The sequence below is a fragment of the Dermacentor silvarum genome, chromosome 1 (genome assembly GCF_013339745.2).
Source record: "Dermacentor silvarum isolate Dsil-2018 chromosome 1, BIME_Dsil_1.4, whole genome shotgun sequence".
In the NCBI taxonomy this organism is placed as follows: domain Eukaryota; kingdom Metazoa; phylum Arthropoda; class Arachnida; order Ixodida; family Ixodidae; genus Dermacentor; species Dermacentor silvarum.
This window is the reverse complement of record NC_051154.1, coordinates 113967763-113988538: the sequence shown is the minus strand read 5'-3', so window position 1 is coordinate 113988538 and position 20776 is coordinate 113967763. Positions and strand designations below refer to the sequence as shown.

The 20776-nt window shown below is 47.7% G+C and overlaps 1 protein-coding gene across 3 annotated transcripts in view; it reads right to left on the bottom strand.

Annotated features, from left to right (window-relative positions):
- The window catches only part of LOC119435435 (CD109 antigen-like), a 126537-nt gene that overhangs the window by 81664 nt on the left and 24097 nt on the right, over window positions 1-20776 (bottom strand). The window contains exon 1 of one of the 3 annotated variants that reach the window (XM_037702306.2): window positions 14638-15022. The exons of 1 other annotated variant lie outside the window; for it this stretch is intronic. The gene's annotated coding sequence lies outside the window, so the exon portion shown is untranslated. Of the gene's footprint in view, window positions 1-14637; window positions 15023-20776 lie in introns of those variants that run through there. One more of the 3 variants, XM_049672657.1, reaches the window with a different exon arrangement.

Genomic DNA, 20776 nt, shown 5'->3' with positions numbered 1-20776 from the left:
ACCCTGTGACATGCCGTGAATAAAGGCGGTTTTTTTCCCGCAGGGAAACCCGCCGTTATCGCTTTCGGTCGACGCATCTAATAAGGTCGACATGTGGACGCAGTGGCGCGAGCGCGATCAACGATCAACGTCCAGCGATCGGCGGTCATCAGGGCCGGCTGCTCCCGAGCGTGAACGAGAAATACGGCAGGCTCGGACGTCGTGACATATGCTCCTGCCCAGCCGAGACGTGAACCACGCCAGGTGGAGCCGTAGACGAGTTTCAGGGTTGCTCCGTCGCGCTCACCCTTCAGTTATCGAAGGTCTCGCATCCTTGCGAGAATGAAAGCACCCGGGCCCGCCTGTCTACATCGAACCACGCGTGAACACACAGGCGAGGCAAACAAGCAAGCGTATTGCATACACCCGTTCGACAAAACGCAAGTCAAACAAAACACGCACAAAAGAACGGTAACAGCGGTAAAGCCTGTGGTCGCACTTTTCTGCGACTAACTGCGAAAACAAACAATGACACACAAAGAACCACGCCCAACCAGTTTTTTTTTTTTTTTTAAGCTCAACGAGAGAAGTTTGCCAAGGTGTCAAGAGCAACATCTGCACGTACCGCCGTATACACAAAAGGCAACATCCGGAAGCAGCGATGCACTCTGAAGCACTTGAGCGAACAGCGCGGCCGACGAACTTACTTAGCTTATACCTTTCGGTAAGAGCTAGCGCTATGGAAGATCACTAAGAGACCAGAAACACGACGAAGCTAGCCATACGTACAATAGTGCTATTTTCTGCGAGCTGGTACGAAGAAAGCAGTGTCTCAAACGAAGAAAGCAGTGTCTCAAACGGCCAACAATATCTGCGAAACAAGATCAAGACAGGATAGGAGGTCACGCACTTCATGATATTTTCATGATATCGCTGTCGCTTGAATAGCGCGTGCATGTGGTCGCCGCTAAGGCAGCTCGTACCGTTGGTATGCTTCGAAAGGCTGACACAGAGCGCCTTTGTCTGCATGAGGGGTCCTGTTGGAGTGATTGCGTGTGTTGGTGTGTGCGTGTTTGCGGCTGCCAATTATTTTTCGCGCTCTTAATTTTTTTTTTTGCCATAATTCTCTCCCGCCCTCGACTGCGCTTTCCTTCGTTTGGCACCCATTCTGTCACTAATAGACCAGTGGTTACCTGTCCCATGCATTACATTACCTGCCCATCTCCATTCCTTCCTCTTAATGTCAACTACAAGATCGGCTGAACCCGTCTGCTCTACAATCCAAACGGTCGTCAACCTGTCTCCCAAGTTTAACGGCTACCAGTTTTCGTTCCAGCGCTCGTTGCGCTGTCCTTAACTTCTCGCGCTCCTCTGCCTTCAAGTTTCAGACCAACTGGTTATCGCTGGTAGAATAGCACCCCTCCGAGGATATTGGCATGCAGTTCCTCACATATATCTTAAGAGGGCCTGCAATATGCGCTCCATCCCATATTAATTCCTACTTGTTGCTGGGCTAGTTGGTTCGTACTTAATGTATACGGTGTAATTGGACGTGAAATAAAACGAAGAAGCTCTTTCCTGTCCAAGTCTTACTTCACTTTGTTTCGCGTCCCATCCACACCATATTTATTCGTCTGTAAACTTCATTCTCGTGATACAGGTCGCCTGCATGTGACTAGGTGGCCTAGATATACGTGCTCTTGTGCTCTTGCCAGGCTGTTTAATATCAAATACCTTACCCTTAGACTGCCGGTTAAGGCCTTCAATCATATGTCGAAAGTCATTTCCAACGTTGCTGAACAGGGCAATGTCGTCTGCAACAAGCAAGTTGCCGAGATTTTCCCGGTTATCCTCCAACCCGACGCGGTAGCTATAGAATCTTCGTAGATATTTTCCCTAATACATTGACGCATGCTCCCTTTACTCGACTCCGCAATGCATCGATGACTGCTGGTATCGCTACAGAATTGAACGCCTTCTCGCAATCTATAAAATCCACGTAGGGAGATAGCTTACACCTTCGCATATTTCTCAATTCTTCTGTCGCTTTTTCCCTGGACATATCTCGCAAAGCCCTTCTATAACCTCATCTCTATAGCTAGAAAAGGAACTTCCTCTTTTGTCACTGTGTCTAATCGTTGTCTCTTGGCTATTTTAAGGCTACTGTACAGTTCAGGGCCGCGATTTTGTAGCGATGACTTATGACTTATTCTATACTAGCCGTTATCATCCACCGCTCACGGCCGGCTGATCCCGTTGATAACGAGAGCGGACCATCGCTCTGACCTCTGACAAAACGTGATAAGCGCGAAAAGGCATTATTACCGGAAAGGCATCGCTACAAAATACCGGCCCAGTATAGAATTCCTCAACTACCCATATACTGTATCATTAAAATCGCTGATGACATTGCCTTGCTTTGTGTCCCTTTAGCCGAGGAGGGGCCCTCATAGGGCGGCGACCAGTATAGCACGCGCACACACACACGCTCATATATATATATATATATATATATATATATATATATATATATATATATATACAGGGTGTCCCAACTCTCATGCACAAAGATTTAAAAATATGCAAATGCCACGTAGCTGGAGAGAACCAATGTAATGTTTGCCGTCGCTTGGAGATACTGAGATTATGTTTTGAATTCCGCCTAACTACATAATCAGTCTTAATCAACTTCTCAAATATTATTCGATGAAAAGTGTCAATGAGTAAACTGTAGAGCAACATGAAAAACTCCCGATATATACAGCTTTCTGTTGCTCAATACGTGCTACAAAATAGTGTTTTTCCGAGCGTGAACGAAGCACGCGAATACACTAAAAATTGCCACGCGACTGGCCACTCGAGGCACTTTGCGTGTATTCACGGGTTTCTTTCACGCTCGGAAAAACACTTATGCAGCACGTATTGAGCAACAGACTGCACCATTGTAAAGGAGAAACAGAGACCACACCCGTTCACCGGGCTGGCTGTTCTATACTGCTGCGTCTTCCTCCGCTTCCTCGATCGCGCTCGCCGAGCGAGAACCCATGCCCAAGCTCCACCCTGTCTTTATTACACACACACACACACACACACACACTAATATATATATATATATATATATATATATATATATAAAACAAACATTCCAAAACGGGACAAATACGAACGTTATGGCATATCTATCGACTAATGTTCGTATTTTTTCCTTTTTTGAATGTTATACCCTCGGGTCTGGCGCCACACCCTTTGTCTTGTATGCACGCACGCACACACACACACACACACACACACACAAGAAGGGTATGCACGCACGCACGCACACATACGAATCATGACCATGAAAAGCCAACAGACAATGAAGCCAAGGAAAGCATAGATGAAATCAGCTGTTGTGGTTGAAATTGAAGACAAGGAAATGAATGAACGAAAAGAGAACGTGCCGACGGTGGGATCCGAACCTAAAACCCCCGCATTACGCGATCGTTGCGCTACCAATTGTGCTACCGGCCACGGCTATCAATTTATAAAGTGAAGCACAGGATCAAAGAACTGCGACAGTAGGAGGCAAAGAAGACAAAAAGCACGTAGGTACAATATGGTAAATTCGCCCAGAAGCCTAAGCATTGATTGCGATGGCAGATTACTAACAGCTATAAGAAGTAAGGCTAGTAGCTTTATCGGCCGTATAAATTCAAGTAAAAGATTCGCTTACTAAATAAATTACAAAGCATGGTGACGCGCACACAGGCAAAAATGAACGCATCTTGTTCGATGACCGCGGGAACTCGCTGTCGCAACAACGAAAATTAACTGGTAACCTAAAGAAACCAAGGTGAACATTCACTGATTCACGAGCAGGTAGCTTAATTCATGCTCAGGTGGCTCATGAAACAGTAAGGTGTGCCGATAGTCTAAGTCAAACAAGGGTGGTGACTCATGTGCAGTGCCTCGGGAAATGCATGCAGCAGTACGGCAATACATGCTTTCATGTTTTTGCTCATGCCACATCAACCGATTAATCGCGATGAAATCATTAATCGAAAGTTAGAATCACCCCGCACAAGGCACTACTGGTACGAAAGTCACCTCCCCTTACTTAATTTAAGCACTGCTTATCTCTGACAGCATGCATGATTCTCTTGCCAATGCCAACCTCCTTCGCGCTGATTTCATGCTTTTCCCCTTCTTTACCGCTTCCTAATATTTCCAGTGTTATAATTTCGGATGTCAATTATTTACTTGTCGAGTTTTGACAGTTCAGCCAATTCGATCTCTGGAGCAGATTTTCATGTTAAAGCTCAACGACTTGCCATTATTTTTACCACCTGGGGTTCTTTAGCATGTACCCCATGCACGGTACAGGAGCGTTTTGGCACTCCACGTCTCCATCGAAACACGGCCGCCGCGGCCGGGCTCGAACCCGCGACCTCGAGGTCAGCAGCGAAACGCCACTGGGCTAACCCCCCCCCCCCCGGGGGGGGGGGGGGGGGTGCAACACTGCAGATTAGTAAACGGTGCTGCCTTTGCACTGGCGCTTGCTAGCAGGTGTTCTCAACATCTCACCGTCATATATACGATGTAAATGTGCAGTGAGACCTCTGAATAGTCCGATATACGCTGCATTTGGGCGAAGGCGGAACAAGAAAAGTGACTTAGCGCCACAAAGCACAAAGACCTTATAAGAGCATATTCTGGCTGATCAAACATTTCACAGAGTAGGAAAAAATAAAGTCAACCATTTACAAACAAGTCCAAAATCGAATGCACGAAGATGTTACAAGACCGCCAAATGGAGTTCTTCCCTTTCTGCCGTATAGGACTAGCACCGCCCAGCACCTCTAAGTGTGCAAGTATATGAAAGAATAAATGCTCTAAACGAAGAAAAACAAATTGTTCTCGTTGCATCAGGAACTATCGATCCCCGCAATGAAGTCCGCAAGCCAACGGAAAGCGCTGTGGCGGCACGAAACAAAGGGTACTAAGGCACAAGAAAAAGAATTGCCACGACACCGCGGCGCGGTTTGAGAAAAGAATGAATCATCGTACGCGGCGGTTGCAACGGGCAACGGTGCGTCTAGAAACAATAGAATCGTTAGCAAGCCAACAATTCACCCGAGCACACATGCAAGCGCGCTTTGGCAGACAAGAGATGTGGCGGGCCAAATGAAATGGCGCGCGCGTGCAGCACACCCCATCGGACTAGCGCGCTATACCAGCAAGCAGCGACGTTCGCTCTGTTGTGGCACATGGGGGCACGCCGCAAAACGCGAGCCTTCCCAGCCCTTGTTTTCGGTGCCGAAAGTGAGGATCAATCGGACGAATGAGAGGGGCACAAAGGCACTTCACACGGAAGGCGCATGCAGCACGGAACAGTCAAGACGAATGCAACCCACGCTTGCGTGCAACACCGGCCCGCACCGAGACACGTCTCGCACACAAGTCGAGGGACGCCGCGCTGACTTGCGTGGTTTCGGCAACCCGGCCGCACATGCTCAGCGGTGTCGTCACAACCTCCGGCGAGCCACAAAACTGCTTAGTGAAGGAACAACATCCTCGGCAACAGACAGATGCCTCGTGTAGCCGCAAGGAGACGTCTGTCCTTGGAAGCTCGCAAAGCAACGGTATGCACGCAGACGCAAGGGGGCGTACTAACAAAGCTCGTTCGTTTGAATGTTGGAACCATGATAGAGTCTTGAACTAACGTGAGCAGCCTTTTCGTGGAGTGAGTGTGACGTTCGCTTTTGAACATCTGTATTAGTAAACAAAACGTCAGAAAAAAAAAAAAAAACACGAGGCTGAGAACGTGAATGAAGTAACTGACGAGCTCCCGGCTAGCAGCAGGAAAGGCACGAAGTTACCGTAAGCTGCTGTGACATGCGCAAAACTCGACAATGTTACTTCTTGTGTGCAGTATGTTTCTCAGTGGGCGTGAAATACTATATACTTCAAGTCTGTGTTTCATTTATCGAAGACAAACTGCATTTCGCGGTACATTCATGAAAAACAACATCCACGTTACAGAGCTGAGGTAGACAACATACACAGGAAGCATTCATACTGTAGACAATAGGAAAGCCAGGCGCGTGAGTTGAATATGTAATGGCTGTCAAGCGAAAAAAACTATGGCAGCGAGTCCACACATATACTGTGAGCAAAACATCAGTAAGTATACGATGTCGCACCTACCCACACGGACCTTCTCGAGCACTTAACATTTAATCAAAACACTTCTTCGCCATATCTGCCTACATTACATACGCTTCGTCCTATACGCACATGCTTCATCCTATCGCAAAGTCACTGTGGAGGCTGCACGCATGTGATGTCCCCGTGGCCCCATCATAGGTGGTAGTACGGCCCTTGCTGTAATGGCCAATATAACAGGATCACGGGAAACCCGTGTCAATGACGAGGTGTGCAGCGGTGCTTGAACCTATTTATATTGTATACGGACGAAAGAGTGACTCCTGCAAAAATGATCCAGTTTGGAAGGTCACGTGCAATGGAGTGAACATCAAGCACGACAAATACCTATGAGCCGCGACGGTGTTCAAAGCACTTTGATTTTTTTTTTTCGGCACAGTGCCTGCAATGTCTGGGGGCGAATTATAGCATTATTTTCCTGTTTTCCAACACACGGCACGGACAAAGCAAGGATAACGTTCTATGGCCAGCGCATGCACTGCCAACCAAGCATAACACGACGAATGCAGCGAGTAGACGGTGTCTGTTTAGAAAACTTTTGCGCCATGGACGGAGGAACCCAGGATGCAAAGAAGACGGCGAACAAAGACGCACCAAGACATCCATAAAGTACAGAGAAATATAGAAAAAGAGCCAGTAACATATACCCACTACCAACTCTACAGAATTTTTCATAAAGTTTACAAATTTGAGGTCATTATACGATATTACCAAGGTAGTCCCCGCACACTGCGCGCGCCGACCGCCTGATGCACAACCATTGCGCCGTGCGGTGACGTGGTGGTACGGGACTATGCCGATTGTGGTTTAGGAGCCTAATTTCGAAAATTAATATCTGCCTTAAAACAAAATGAAATAATGATTGAAACGGAAGGCTGACAAGCAGGCCTATCTAATGCACTTAATCTCCTATTTTACATGGAGCACCTCATTGCGATAATTAGGGCTGAAAGCGGAACGAACTGACATTTTGGAATCGTTATATTTTTTTCAAGAAAATCTGTACTATGCATAAGCTCAAGAGAATTTTTCCTATAATGTGCACTTTTAGGCCATTCAAGTAAAATAAATACGATGAACAAATCAATAGTATTTTCCCAGTAAAAATTATCAATTTGGAAAATTTTGGCACAATTTGGGGCTTCTAAAGCAATTTTTCTTACCAAAATTGCAAATAGGAGGAGGAGGAGGAGAGAAAGAGAAGGCAGGGATGTTAACCAGAAATGCGTCTGGTTGGCTACCCTACTCTGGGGGACGGGAAAGACCAAAATTGCAAATAAGCACCACTATACGGGGTATGTCTGAAAAGTAATATCAGTGAATCCATTAAAAATAAATTATTGATCAGATCGGTAAAACACATTAAAATGTTTCAAAATAGGCTCCTCCTGCGTCGTTACATCGCTTCTGGCGACATTTCTAGGCATCGAAGGCGTCACGGTAGGCCTCCTTAGGAATGTCATTTAGAGCCTTGGTGCAAGCCTCTTCGACTTTGCCAACTGTCCCGAAATGATGTCCTCCCATGGGAATTTTCAAGCGCGGAAAGAAGAAGCCTAGGCGAGCCACGTAAGGACTGTAGGGCGGCTGGAGAACCTTTGGCACCTTTTAATCGGCCAGGAAGCGGGTCACGACGAAGGCGGTGCGGGCTGGCGCGTCGTCATGGTGAAGTTTCCAATCACCCCCGATGTCAGGCCGGGCGCGATGAATCCTTCGTTTGAGTCTCTTGAGCACTTTCACGTAGAATTCGCCATTGACTGTTCTGCCATGTGGTACAACTCATGGTGGACGAGCCCGCTGATGTCAAAGAACACAATGAGCATGGTCTTGACCTTTGACTTGCTCATTCTGGCCTTCTTGGGGCGAGGGGACACCGAGCTGTACCAGTCGGCACTTTGCGTTTTTGTTTCAGGGTCGGGGTGTTTTAATAAACACCCAAGGACTCGTCACCTGTGACGACATTGTCTGAAACGTGGGGGTCACTTTCGCACAAGTCCCAAAGTTGCTGACCCGTTTCAACTCGGCTCGATTTTTGGTCGTCCAGTAGCATCTTGCGCACGATCTTCGCGCACGCTTTTCGCATCTGAAAATGATTCGTCAAAATCTCGTGAACGGTACTTTTTGGAATTTTACTGTCTATACCACTAAAGGGACACTCAAACGAGGGTCTGAATACAAAAGATCTCTTACACGCGTCACACTTTTCGGCGGTGATGGTCGTTGATGGCGGTCCAGCGCGGGCTTCATCGCTGACCTCTTCACGACCTTCTAAAAAGGCCTTGTGCCACCGGTAGACTTGACGTTCTGACGAACAATTATCACCAAAAGCTGTCTTTATCACAGGAAAAGTTTCCACTGCCGACTTACCGAGTTTCACACAAAACTCGACAGCAATCCGTTGTTCCAACGAGCGCTGCATTACGGCTTGCACAGGAAATGAAAACGTGTTTCACGGAAAAGCCTGTCCTTACTCTCCAGACGGTCGCAGACGACTGAGCACCACGCGTGTGTAAGCTAACTTCCCCCTCCACCAATCCCAACCGGTCCTAGCACGCTGCGAAGTGTAGTCGCTTCACAATATAATCGCTGACATTACTTTTCGGACAAATCCTGTATATTGATGGCCAACCGAATTAGGTTCAGCAGGCGAAGCGGTGCAGCGTTAAATGCCAAAATTTTATATTAATTTTTACGCAGAATCATGTTTCACGTACTTGAGCAAACATCGAAAGCACGTCATGTGACCGCAGCAATTTTTTTTTCAGCAGTAATATACTGGGAAATGACTGAGCGACGTAGCAAATATTCAGGATTTTCAGAAGAAAATGTGATAGTCGAGCGACACGTCAGACATTTGGGGCGGAATGATTGACCATCTTCATTTTCTTTTTTAACCGAAGCTTTCTTTGCGAACCCTCTCGAAGGATGAAATGGTGGATTTGGCGGCGCATGGCCAGCTTTCGGCGACACCGTCACTGTGTGGGCTTTCAACCATTGCACCGGGCTGATTGGCACCCGCGTGGGTGGTTTGCGATACTACGCGACTGCCTCCTGCTTCCAATCAGAAGCCACGATGCACTTGGCGTGCGTATTGAACTGGTCGCATTAGAAGGCGATACAGTTATTTGTTGCGTTCTCGAGGAAGGAATCGACAGCCACGTAGTAAAGCAAAAGAAGCAATATACGCACGATTTTCGTGTCAGCACTCATTTAACACGTAATTGAAGTTCCCGGGAAGTCGTAGTGGGACCCCGACATAAAGGTTTCATTTTTATTTCCTTTAGCACGGCTGGCAAGATCTGCACGTCAACTCAATGCACAAAACATGTGTGCACAATTTTTCGTTTATATGCATTATTTCAATTATATAACTCGATACGTTGGATGTCTGCACAGTCGCCCATTATCACTTCCGTTACTGCACTTCAGGCGACGTCAAAAATCATTCGCGACCAACGGTCTGTCGTTAATCAATCAACGACATTAATCGGAATTAATCAACGCTATGTGGATTAATCCTTGCAATCAAACAGGGGCTGAAAAAAAAAAAAAGAGCACGCCCCTACGGAAGACGCATCCCAAGACCACCGAAACGCATCGGGAATGTGGCCTATTTAGCATTAAATTTTCGCAAAATCGGAATTTTCCTGACGTCTACAACGCTCCAAGTCGGCTTTGCATGTGGTCCTAGAGATGGGAGTTTATTCCACCATCACCAAATCTTTATACACAGCCTTCATAGAAACTGTTCTCCTTTGACATTTGTTTTGTACCGCTGGTACAACATATTCATATAGTTAAGATGTATTTACTTTCTGCAAGCGTGGGTGTTTAGTCCAGTGGGTAAGACAGTCGGCTTTCCAGCGTGGGGTCGTAGGTTTGAAATTCACCGCCGCCAACGTTATTCCTTTCGAATTTATTTTGTTTTATACATTCATTTCTTTATAGCGATTCGCCTTACGTGACAGACGGACTTGTTTTCTCGTTGGGTAGGTATAGAAATGCTCGCGCATTTCAAAACATTTGCGACTACTGCGGTAACGAAGAACGTGCACGCTCACAAAAAAGAAAGTAGGCAGCGGCGTAAACTCGTCGACCCCGTTTGGGGGATTCCCAGCGCAGCCTCGCTCGTGCCCACACTCTCAGCCCTCCTTGCCGCCGCTGGGCACTTAAGGCGGGCCATGCAAAAAGTGCTGAGGCGTCACTTGGGAGCTGCTCGTGACTGTCCGTTAGCCCACTGCCGCGAGGCTATTGCTCACTCGCGTGCGCGGGTATCGCCGCCAGCGTACGTGCTCGCCATTCATTTGCCCACGCGCGCGGAGAGCTGCGTGCGTGGCAACGCGCCGCAGCAGATGACGCCGGCGTCTGCTTTTGCACACATAGTGCGTCTTCCACTGCCTCGACGACCGGCATCTCATTCGACGCCCGCCTGGCTCTTCTCCAGAGCGAACGTCCTTAAAACGTCCTCAGCAAGGAAACAAATTCTCCGCGCGAAGGTGTGGTGAAAGTGCTAACCTAAAAAAAAAAAAAAAATGCCTTTCGCAACCGCCACCCGGTTCGAGATTATTCCCGATCACCCTCGATTTCTCATCAGAAAAATGCTTGCGAGTTATTTGAATGGCCGCACAAGTGCCGTCCCGCAGAGCGCCAGTCGAACACATGCGCTGCAAAAAATATCGATACTGGAAAATCCAAATTATGCGCCAAAATGTCAGTATGACGAAAAAAAAAGTAGAGCTCGAATAGTTACTATAGTAGAAGAGAAATTTAGGCGAGTTGGTGGGAATTCATGTTTAGGAAAAATAACAGCGCTGGGTAGACAGACACAAAGAAGAACAGGACACAAAGAAGAACAGCGCCATCAGTGTCGTGCTCTTCTTTGTGTCCTTGTCTACCCAGCGCTGTTATTCTTCCATAGTTACTATAGGTACTGCGATGAGGCACTGCTCAACCTTCGAGTACATCCACATGTGTTGGTTAACCTGGCTGGCCTACTCAGCCATGCCTGCCGAGTCGTGCGCACCATCCGGCTGCAAGGCTTCCAGACACTTGAGCAGCGTATATGTTGCGGCTGGGCAACGCCACGTGCCACAGCTTATATAGAAACGCGAGTATCTAGTTCTTTCTGGAGTTTTACGTGCCAAAACCAGTTCTGATTATGAGGCACGCCGCAGTTCTGATTATGAGGCACGCCGTAGTGGAGGGCTCCGGATTAATTTTGACCACCTGGGGTTCTTTAACGTGCACTACAACGCAAGCACACAGGCGTTTTTGCATTTCGCCTCCATCGAAATGCGGCCGCCGCGGCCGGGATTCGATCCCGCGATCTCGTGCTCAGCAGCACAACGCCTTAGCTGACTGAGCCACCCCGGCGGGTTCGAGTATCTAGTTGGGGGCTAAGGATGGCTAAGGTGCAACTGATGCGTGCCCAGCACGAATTGGCACGGCCGAGCGAGCTCTCGATATGGCGTTCGCGCGTTCCAACGCGGCGTTATCTGGACGGACGGACACACACAAAATGGCAAGCGTTGAAATAGACAAGATCCTGACTGTTCGAAATGTCAATTAAGTCGACCCAAACGGCTGACCGTCGCTAGCTCACACATCCACAGTCCACCGGTAGTACATAGCGCCGTTTTAAACCAGCGCTGGCTGCCTCTACATGATATGAATCTACGCGGCACTAGACAAGAAAGCCGTGAACTGGGAGCCGTGAACTGGGAGCCGTGAACTGGGAGCCGTGAACTGGGAGCCGTGAACAGGGAGCCGTGAACAGGGAGCCGTACTTGGAACTCAAAGCACTTTGCACCCTATGGGGCCGATCTTATCCCCCAATAATATTTGTCATCTATCTTGCGTACTTTCCTTCATTTAACACACTGCGCTTGCTACTTTCTTGTAAGTAACGCTATGTCACACTGACATGCGCTTGCTGTTCGTGACCTGGAAATACCGGGGGCGCAGCGATGAAGGAAAGGAACGCAAGATGACTACTGTTGGGGGACAAGCCCCAAAGGGTGCAAATGTTTTATTAGCACGAACAATCCAATTCGTTTTCCCTTCTTATCTGTCGCGCAGAGTGTCCAACCCTGGCGATAACAGCTAGTGGCATCCCATCCGACGATGATGGGCGAATGTTGAAACTTAAAATGGATGGTTAGAAGGTATACGGCCACTGACTTAACATGAACAGCCCTGAACGTGCTCACAGCAAGTGCTGCGAAGTGTACATACACGACATGAATCTCACAGCTTCATGACGATGAAAATATCAAGGGTAAATAGAAGCAGAAACGAACAGCATAGCGCATCCATCAATTATAATGAACGCGCTATTTTGTTATTTTTTCTTCCATGCAACAGTCGGCCGAGAATAACAGTGTGGTGTATGAAGGCCACATTCAGTGAAAGAACGCGGGGCCAAACATTACTGACATCAAAGAAAGAATATACTGGGCCGATCTAGTCGACCAGCTAGACCCTATAGGCATCAGAAAGAGGAACACATCTCCATCATCCAGATCCATATTCCAACCCTATTGGTCTCTCTGAAGAAGCCGGGCCTTCTATAGCACCAACATAACACCAGCAAAATTTTATGCCGAGGGATATAAGAAAAAAAAAATACAAATAAAAAAATGCACTTGCTTATGACATATCACAGCAATGAATCGGGAATCAATAACGGTTCAACACTTATTTCGATCAGTTGCCTACTGAGGTATGCGAGTGGTCGTGCTTTTACTCTCCGTGACATAGCGCAGTTTGTCTGCGGTAACCGGCCCCACCGTTCTCAACATGACGGCGAATGCGAAGCATTATCACAATTTACGTTCGGATAACAACACATGATCAAACCATTTGTCCCTGCCTAAGAGTCTTCATTTCCACTCGTAGGTTAATCCATTCACGTAACCATCAACGTCAGCAACTAAGGTGATCAAATGACCTGCTAGACAAGTATTTTGCAGCCACACCATCTAAAGGTAACAGGCTTGCCCCTCTTGTTTACATGCGCAAACTACTTACATTATCTGTATATTGATAGAGCTGGAAATGTATAAAAGGAGTGGCCAATTCAGGTTAGCGTCGATCTAAGTAGACCCAACTGATCTACATTCACTGAACCCGCGGTGCTAGACAAGCCCCCGCCGGTTCAGCGGATATATGGCGTGCTAAGTCGCAGGTTCAATTCCCAGCTGCGTCAGGCGGATTCCGATGAGGGCGACGCACAACGCCGCCCGTGTGCCGAGCGTTGGGAGCACGTTAGGACAGTTAAACATGATGATCAATACTATACGACGTCTCTGCAAACCGTTGCGTTGCTGTGAGGCATCAAACGATTGATCTACATGATGACGCACGTATACGTAGTTATCACGTAACATCGCGAACGCAGTTCCTCACCGCACAGTACACAAACATGGCGGTCTCGATGAAGTCAGTGCATCAATTCACGCGTACGTTGCTTTAACACTGACCTTTTTTCACCGGGTTATCACTGTCATATATAGATTTGTCGCTCGGCGCAAGACGCGCCTGTCGTGTTATGTTTCTTGATTGTGCAGCATCTCGACGTACCAAAGTACCCAAAGATGGCGGCCCCGATGACGTTAATGCAAACCATTTTTATTGCACGGCTATTAGCAAAAAAAAAAAAAGAAACGCAATTACGAAATTGCAAAGCAATCAGCGCACACCCTGTATCCAATGGCTGGCTGCATTATATTTACATGATGCGTAGTGCATCGCACTACGCGAACGGCTTGTAAAGGCGATGAAAAGCGAAGCAGCTACCACTTTTTTTTTTTTTTCAAGTGTGACCGGCATATCCTAAAACTACCCTTGCATACCCCATGGGTGGTCGAGAGACCACTGGCCTCAAGATGAATTGAGGAAACTCAGCTGACGAAATGCGCAACACCCATGTTAACGGCTTGATGAAACTTCGACGTTGTTTTCTTGAAGTGCACATCCTAAAGGCTGTAATATCAATGAAATATTGACACGTGCAATCTGTGGCAAATGTGGGCAATGCGCAAAATGTGGTTAACAACGACGCAGAAATGTTGAGCGAGAAGCAATTGATCTTTCTTCTCGCTCAACATTTCTGCGTCGTTAACTACGCAGCTGCGCACGCAGACAGGCACTTGCGAAGTACAAGATTAACAACGGCAGGTGAAACACCGACTGCGTAGGCAAGCAGCTCTGAAGCGCTGTTGACAGCGACAACCGAAAAGCGTAAAACTGAACAGCAAAAAGACAAGCATCTAGCGAATGTCTCTGGCATTGTAGTTTAGTTTCACGGTCCCGACTTACTGCTAATTGCGTTTTGCCCAGCTAGCTGCTGCTCTGACGTCGTTAGCACGGATCAATAACTGAGCACATCAGCCCACCAGGGAAGACACCAGGTTGACAAGCATCAATATAGATCGAGCCACCATGCCTCAGACTCACCGTCACGGCCGAGGGCGAATTGTGGCACAGGGTATTCCTCTAGGCGCTCTCGACGACGGCTTGCGACAAACTTCACTGGCGGACGGTCTCCGCACAAAGCATGCACTCTGCCGGAGCGATCGCGTACGACGAGGGGATATCTTAGCACTCGGGAATGCTTCACGGCCGTTCTTCCACGCTCTCCGGCGCACGCCCAACCACGGTCGCAGCGGTACACGCGCACACCTCACTTCTGAATCGAGCTCGAAGCAATTGGCGGCGTGCCGTCAAAACACACGCGATACGTGCCTCGGCGTACGCGCTAAACAACGTCACGACGAGGAGGGCGAGGAGCGGAGAGAGAGGGGGGAAGGAGAGCGGCCCTGGAACGGAAAGAACATGCCCGCATCGCTGCTCCGTCCCAAAACGGGGATCCCCCGGGAACCGGACAAGACTGAACCGCGTCGCCCAATGGGCGGCTCCTGCGCCAAAGACGTCATACGCCCGCAACTTCGCACCGCTCTCGTTCGTATTTGCAACGTGTTTCCCGCCTTCGGACAGAAGATAAGGCGGCGGCGGCGCGCTCTTTGCGAATGCGCGGGCGACAACTAGCAGAAACGCGCAATCGCTAACCGATCAGTGAGTCAAGCTCAAGCGACGGCGTCATAGTGACTCACGAACGACGAATCGGCCTACGCGACCGAGATGAAAGACAATGCGCCTAACGCAACAGTGTGAAGTTGGACGCCACAAGCGCGATGAATGTCGCGCCGCGTTGCTACAAGAACGACGGTTGGCAGCTGTCAGAGGAAATACGACAACCAGTCAGTGAGTGCGGTCCGAAAAACACGGCCTGGCGGCGTTACAAGGAAAAAGTTTTGCCAGAAATGCGGTAAGGAAGCACCAATTTAGCGCGCCGAGTGAAATTTCGCTCCAGCTACATGCGTGGATGAACACTTCCGCGAGGTTGTTTTCGACATATGACGGAACCTGTGTAGAAAGTGGAGAGCAGCGCTCAAAATGTCGAAAATACGAAGAACGGCGACGGCGACAACACTGCAAGATTTAAAAGGATGTAGAAACGCAGCCTTCGTGGTTTCCAGCGGTCAAGTTCTGTACATGCGCGTTAAGTTAACCGTTATATTTTGTATACGGATTGGACTTTTATTTTGTTTCTTATTCCTCAGCAGATCATACTCCATCAGGGGCGAAAAACTGGTTGAAAGTATGCGAATACGAGGACGAGCCAAAGCCCATTCCGCAGCCAAGACGGCGTTTCGCTGTTCACCGCGCATCATTCGCGGTCTCTTGGCGCCACGATCAGGCTGTCGGCTTCTATGGCATGAAACGACGCATTGCGATACGAGGAAAACAAGCGGCAGCAAGCACCTAGCTGACGTCACGGTCAGCACCCTTCTTGAAAGAAAAAGTGGAGCTAAGATAAAAGAAAAAAAAAACGAAGCAAGGGACAACCTGACGCAAACAAACTCGCTAAAGCCAGGGAACACAGGATGCGACACCCCAGGGCACACGCACCGCCAGAAAACACGTAAAGCGGTAACTCGTATCTAGGTCACCGGTGAAAGCCCGCGTCTCCCTTCCAGCTTCGAGACGAGGAACCACTTACGCAGAAGGAAGCCGGTAACTACGCTCAAAAAAAGCATTAGAAGGTGAAAAAATAAAGGTAACAGGTCTCGAGATGAACAGCAAATCCTGCCATCCAAGGTTTGCACAGAGTATAAAGGTGTCTTGAAATGACACCACAACGGAAAGGACCGACCGAGAAGATGAACTCTATAGACGGGAAGCTTCGGACGAAAAAAAAAAAAAAATACCTCGAACATCAGAGCCTTGAGACATCAACAGCATGCAATGAGGCAGCGAATAAGGTATGCATGTAGTCAGATGCCGGAAGCGAGCGCGGTGGGAAACGCCCCACGTAGTACCTACTCGTGCGTCTTTTCCCGTCCCTTCCATCCGCAATCGCCGGCGCGTTTCTCGCGGTAACCTCGAAACAAACTTTCACAACGACTTATTCCGACGAAGGACAACATTCTGTGTGCGTTACGCCGATCACCAAGTTTGGGTCGACGACATGAATGAGGGAAAAAAAGATTTAGATACGAGAGAACACGTCTTGTCAAAACAAGGAAACTCGATCATACTGTGGAGAAAAGACGTTCACGCCTCGATCAGGCAGGCGACGGTCCTCGAGAGATAATGGTGCACTCATGCCGCGTCTTCGGGAGTGCTTACAAGCACAAGTAAAAAACAGCAGCAGCAGCAGGTCTTGCTATAATGTAGCTTTCGATGGAGGCTACAGCGTGTGCGGCGCATATTGCGAAACTCATATAGAACGCGAACGAAAACAGTCATCATAGGAGCAGGACTGCTTTATCCTCAGTGCACAAGGAATTGAGACGAGGAATAATGGGCGAACCACGCTGCCAAGCTGCTCCGCGTATGCATACTCAACGCGTCAAAAATTATGAAACCACCGATTTACACGTATACAACCTGCCAACTTTAAGATTGCCTTTTCATTAATATAAAAAAGCAAGACGACAACCTAGCATCGCTCGAATATCAAGAGAAACACTTTCGCAACGACTATGTGCGCCGCGTAAGGCGACAGAAATGACGTCATCTTTCAGCGGATTAAGTCGTCACGAAAGAGACTACTGCTCACCTGGCTCCGTCGGAAATGTTGGTTGTACATTAGAAATTGTAAAGTGCAGTCAAGAGAGCGTTTTTACCGCGGAAATTAAAAAAAAAAATTAGCGCAGCTTGCACTGGAGGCGCAATACTAAAGAGACAGCGGAGCTGATGGGCACCTAGCTATTCCTGGCTTTTTGGCTAGGCTAAGCACAACCAAGTCAACCCCAGCATTTTCCGGAATTTACTGATTATTGATCTATTATCGATTAGCTATTGATTGGCTATCGCAAGGTATTAACTCCGTATTTGGGCTAGGCTAAGCACTACCATGTCATCCCCAGCATTTTCCGGATTAGCTATTCATTGGCTATCGATGACTGACTAAGCTAAGTACTCCCAACCATGCTTATCTAGTTTTATTTATTAAAAAATAAATAAAGCTAGAGAAGCTGAGCCTGGGTAAGTTTGGATTATTGATCGATTATCCATTAGATATTGATTGGCTATCGCAAGGTATTGGTCACGTACTTGGGCTAGGCTATGCACTACCAAGTCATGCCCAGCATTTTCCGGATTAGCTATTCATTGGCTATCAATGACTGACTAAGCTTAAGTAGTCCCAACCATGCTTAGCTAGACTTATCCAGGCTCAGCTTCGCTAGTTCACAGGGGTATGTCCCATTGCGCTTGGACCCTTTCTGCACTACCGCCAGGCTCGGCCCACATTTTTGGATTCAGCAGACACATTACGCCCGGCTTAAACAGCTCCGCTGTTAAAAACCTTAGCGCCCTTCTAACTCCCTGTGAAGAAGGAAGACCAACGAAGCTGTTGGGAACTCTATTGGGACTATATTTGCGTGCCACTTTGGAATTAGACACATACACTCAAAAGTCCGGCTGCCCAATCGCGGCGCGCGTACTAGCGCGACACACGCGTGGCCGCCGGGGGAGAAGCTACGTCACGTTATACGAAAACGCCAGAGATTTCAGCGGGCGTAAAAAAAAAGATGACAGAATGGAGGGGTTGTCGCAAACTAAAAACTTCAAATGGATTATGCCACCAGTTTCGAGACATGAAACTGTCTTCGTCAAAAAGCCGGCAGATCCCACGCCCTTTGGGAATAGATGTTATGCGAAGCAGTGTGCTCCTATAGCAAGTTAGCGAAATGACCATGAGAGCACCAAGACTTAGGTGGCTGTTTCATGACCTACATGACACGCATGTCATGACATTCATGTGATGAGTCCTAAGGAGACCCTTTAGCTAGGCCTAAGAGACCTTAAGGCGAAATCCTTAGTCATGCTCATGACTATGACTTCGACCATCAATCTTTAGCCTTTCCTTCACTTAGTACCACATCCGAACCCATTATATTGGTTTTTAAGTGTTAATCTTCTTTCGCTGAGTCACGTCAGTTTTGCTGAGTCATGGTCATGACTGTGGCTTCTACCACCATTCTTTAGTGTTTCCCTCACTATAGTTCCCACGTGGGAACCCATTTTAGTGGTTTTTTAGTGTTAATCTTTTTTCCGCTGAGTCATTGTCATTTCCGCCGAGTCATGCTCATGACTATAACTTCTGTCATCAGCCTTTAGTGTTTTCTTCACTAGGTAACCACGTCAGAACGCATTTCGGTGGTTTTTGAATGTTAATCTTTTTTCGCTGAGTCATTGTCATTTCTGCTGAGTCATGCTCATGACTGCTCATGACTGACTTCTGCCACCAGCCTTTCGTGTTTCCTTTATTTAGTACCCACACAAAGAACCCCAGGTGGTCCAAATTTCCGGAGTCCCCCACTACGGCGTGCCTCATAATCAGATCGTGGTTTTGGCACCGTAAAACCCCATAATTTAATTTTTAACACCTGAACCCATTTCGGTGGTTTTTGAGTGAATCTTTTTGCTGAGTCATTGTCATTTTTGCAGTCATGCTCGTGACTACGGCTTCTACCATCATTATTTAGTGTTTCCTTCCCTTAGTCCCCACGTCCGAGCCCATTTCAGTGGTTTTTGAGTCTTACTGTTTTTTTCGCTGGGTCATTGCCATCGTAGGCAGCTGTTTCATGACCTACATGACACGCAAGTCATGAAATTCACGTCATGACCCGTTCGTCATACACTTGTCATACTATGCCAATTTTGGTAAATACCAAGTTAACGATACGACCATGAGAGCACCAAGACGTAGGCGGCTTGATAAATAGATAGATAGATAGATAGATAAATAGATAGATAAATAGATAGATAAATAGATAGATAAATAGATAGATAGATAGATAGATAAATAGATAAATACTGTCAAAATGGCAAATGTTCGCCAAGAAACGCTTCGCATTTAAAAAAAGGGCCGGTTCAAAGTGTGTGCGTATATATTACGCAGTGAGCCCAAATGAAGGAGGAGACCGGGAGTAACAAGGGGGAACGGAACACGGGAGCGTACGGGCGCGTCCTCTATAACGACATCGAAAGTGGAACACGTCACGCACGCACGGGTCAGATGCGCAGCTCAAAGCGAACTCGTCAAGCGGAGCGAACGAAAGCAGACATCGAGATGCCCTAATTGGAATGAAAGCCTTGAACCAGCCTATGCAGTATAGCAGGCAAACGAGGCACATAATACGCGCGCGCTCTCGCCTGTACCCTGAACAACGCGGCCCGAATGAGACAGCAGACCAGAGTGAGTTTCTATACAAGAGCACACAAGAGACCTCGGCAACGTCGCGAGCAAGCGACTGGAGAGGAAAACAAATGCGGTTGCTGCAGCTGCCCTCGCACAGTCATAATACTGCAAACATGTATACGCAAAGTCTGTATACTGTCGCAGCCCGGTTGCAAAATGTTCGCCATACATTCCGTGCGGTATCGCTTCCTCCAATTCACGTCAACACAAAGGGCAGTGTCTTGCTATTTAAGAACCGAGATGGCTGCGCGAGGACAAACATATCGGGACACATATTCGCAATAGGAGGAGGCATATGTGTCTGAATTTGCTGCAAAAGTCCGGATACGACTCAGCACATCGTAATGAGGACGGAAGCATTAACCGGTCAGCAGTAGAGATTAGCAAGAGACGCTTAGAGTATTGTTGAAAAAAATTAAAAAAATAAAAAAAAAAACCCTGAAAGAGATCGATAATCCGGGATTGTTACAAGCAAAGAATTGTGCAATTTAAAGATAAGAGGTTTTACTGAAGACAGAGAAGATCAAGGATAGACAGGAAAAATGCTAGACTGCAACAAATGTAAAAGCTGGTTAGCTTAAGTATAGGCTAGGTGACTATTGTTGCCGCCCAGTTTCAAAGGGGATGCCAATAAAAATTACCATCTTCGTCACGCAATGCCCGACGGCCGAAACGAATACTTGTTACTGCTTTAAGTTATAGGGAACGTCATTCAGCACTGATCAAAGTGCGGACGCGTCGTGTGGCGTCCAAATGGCTATACGGCAAAGCCGTGCGGTAAGTGCGCCGCCAATACGTTGTTGCCACTCTACTGATACCAAA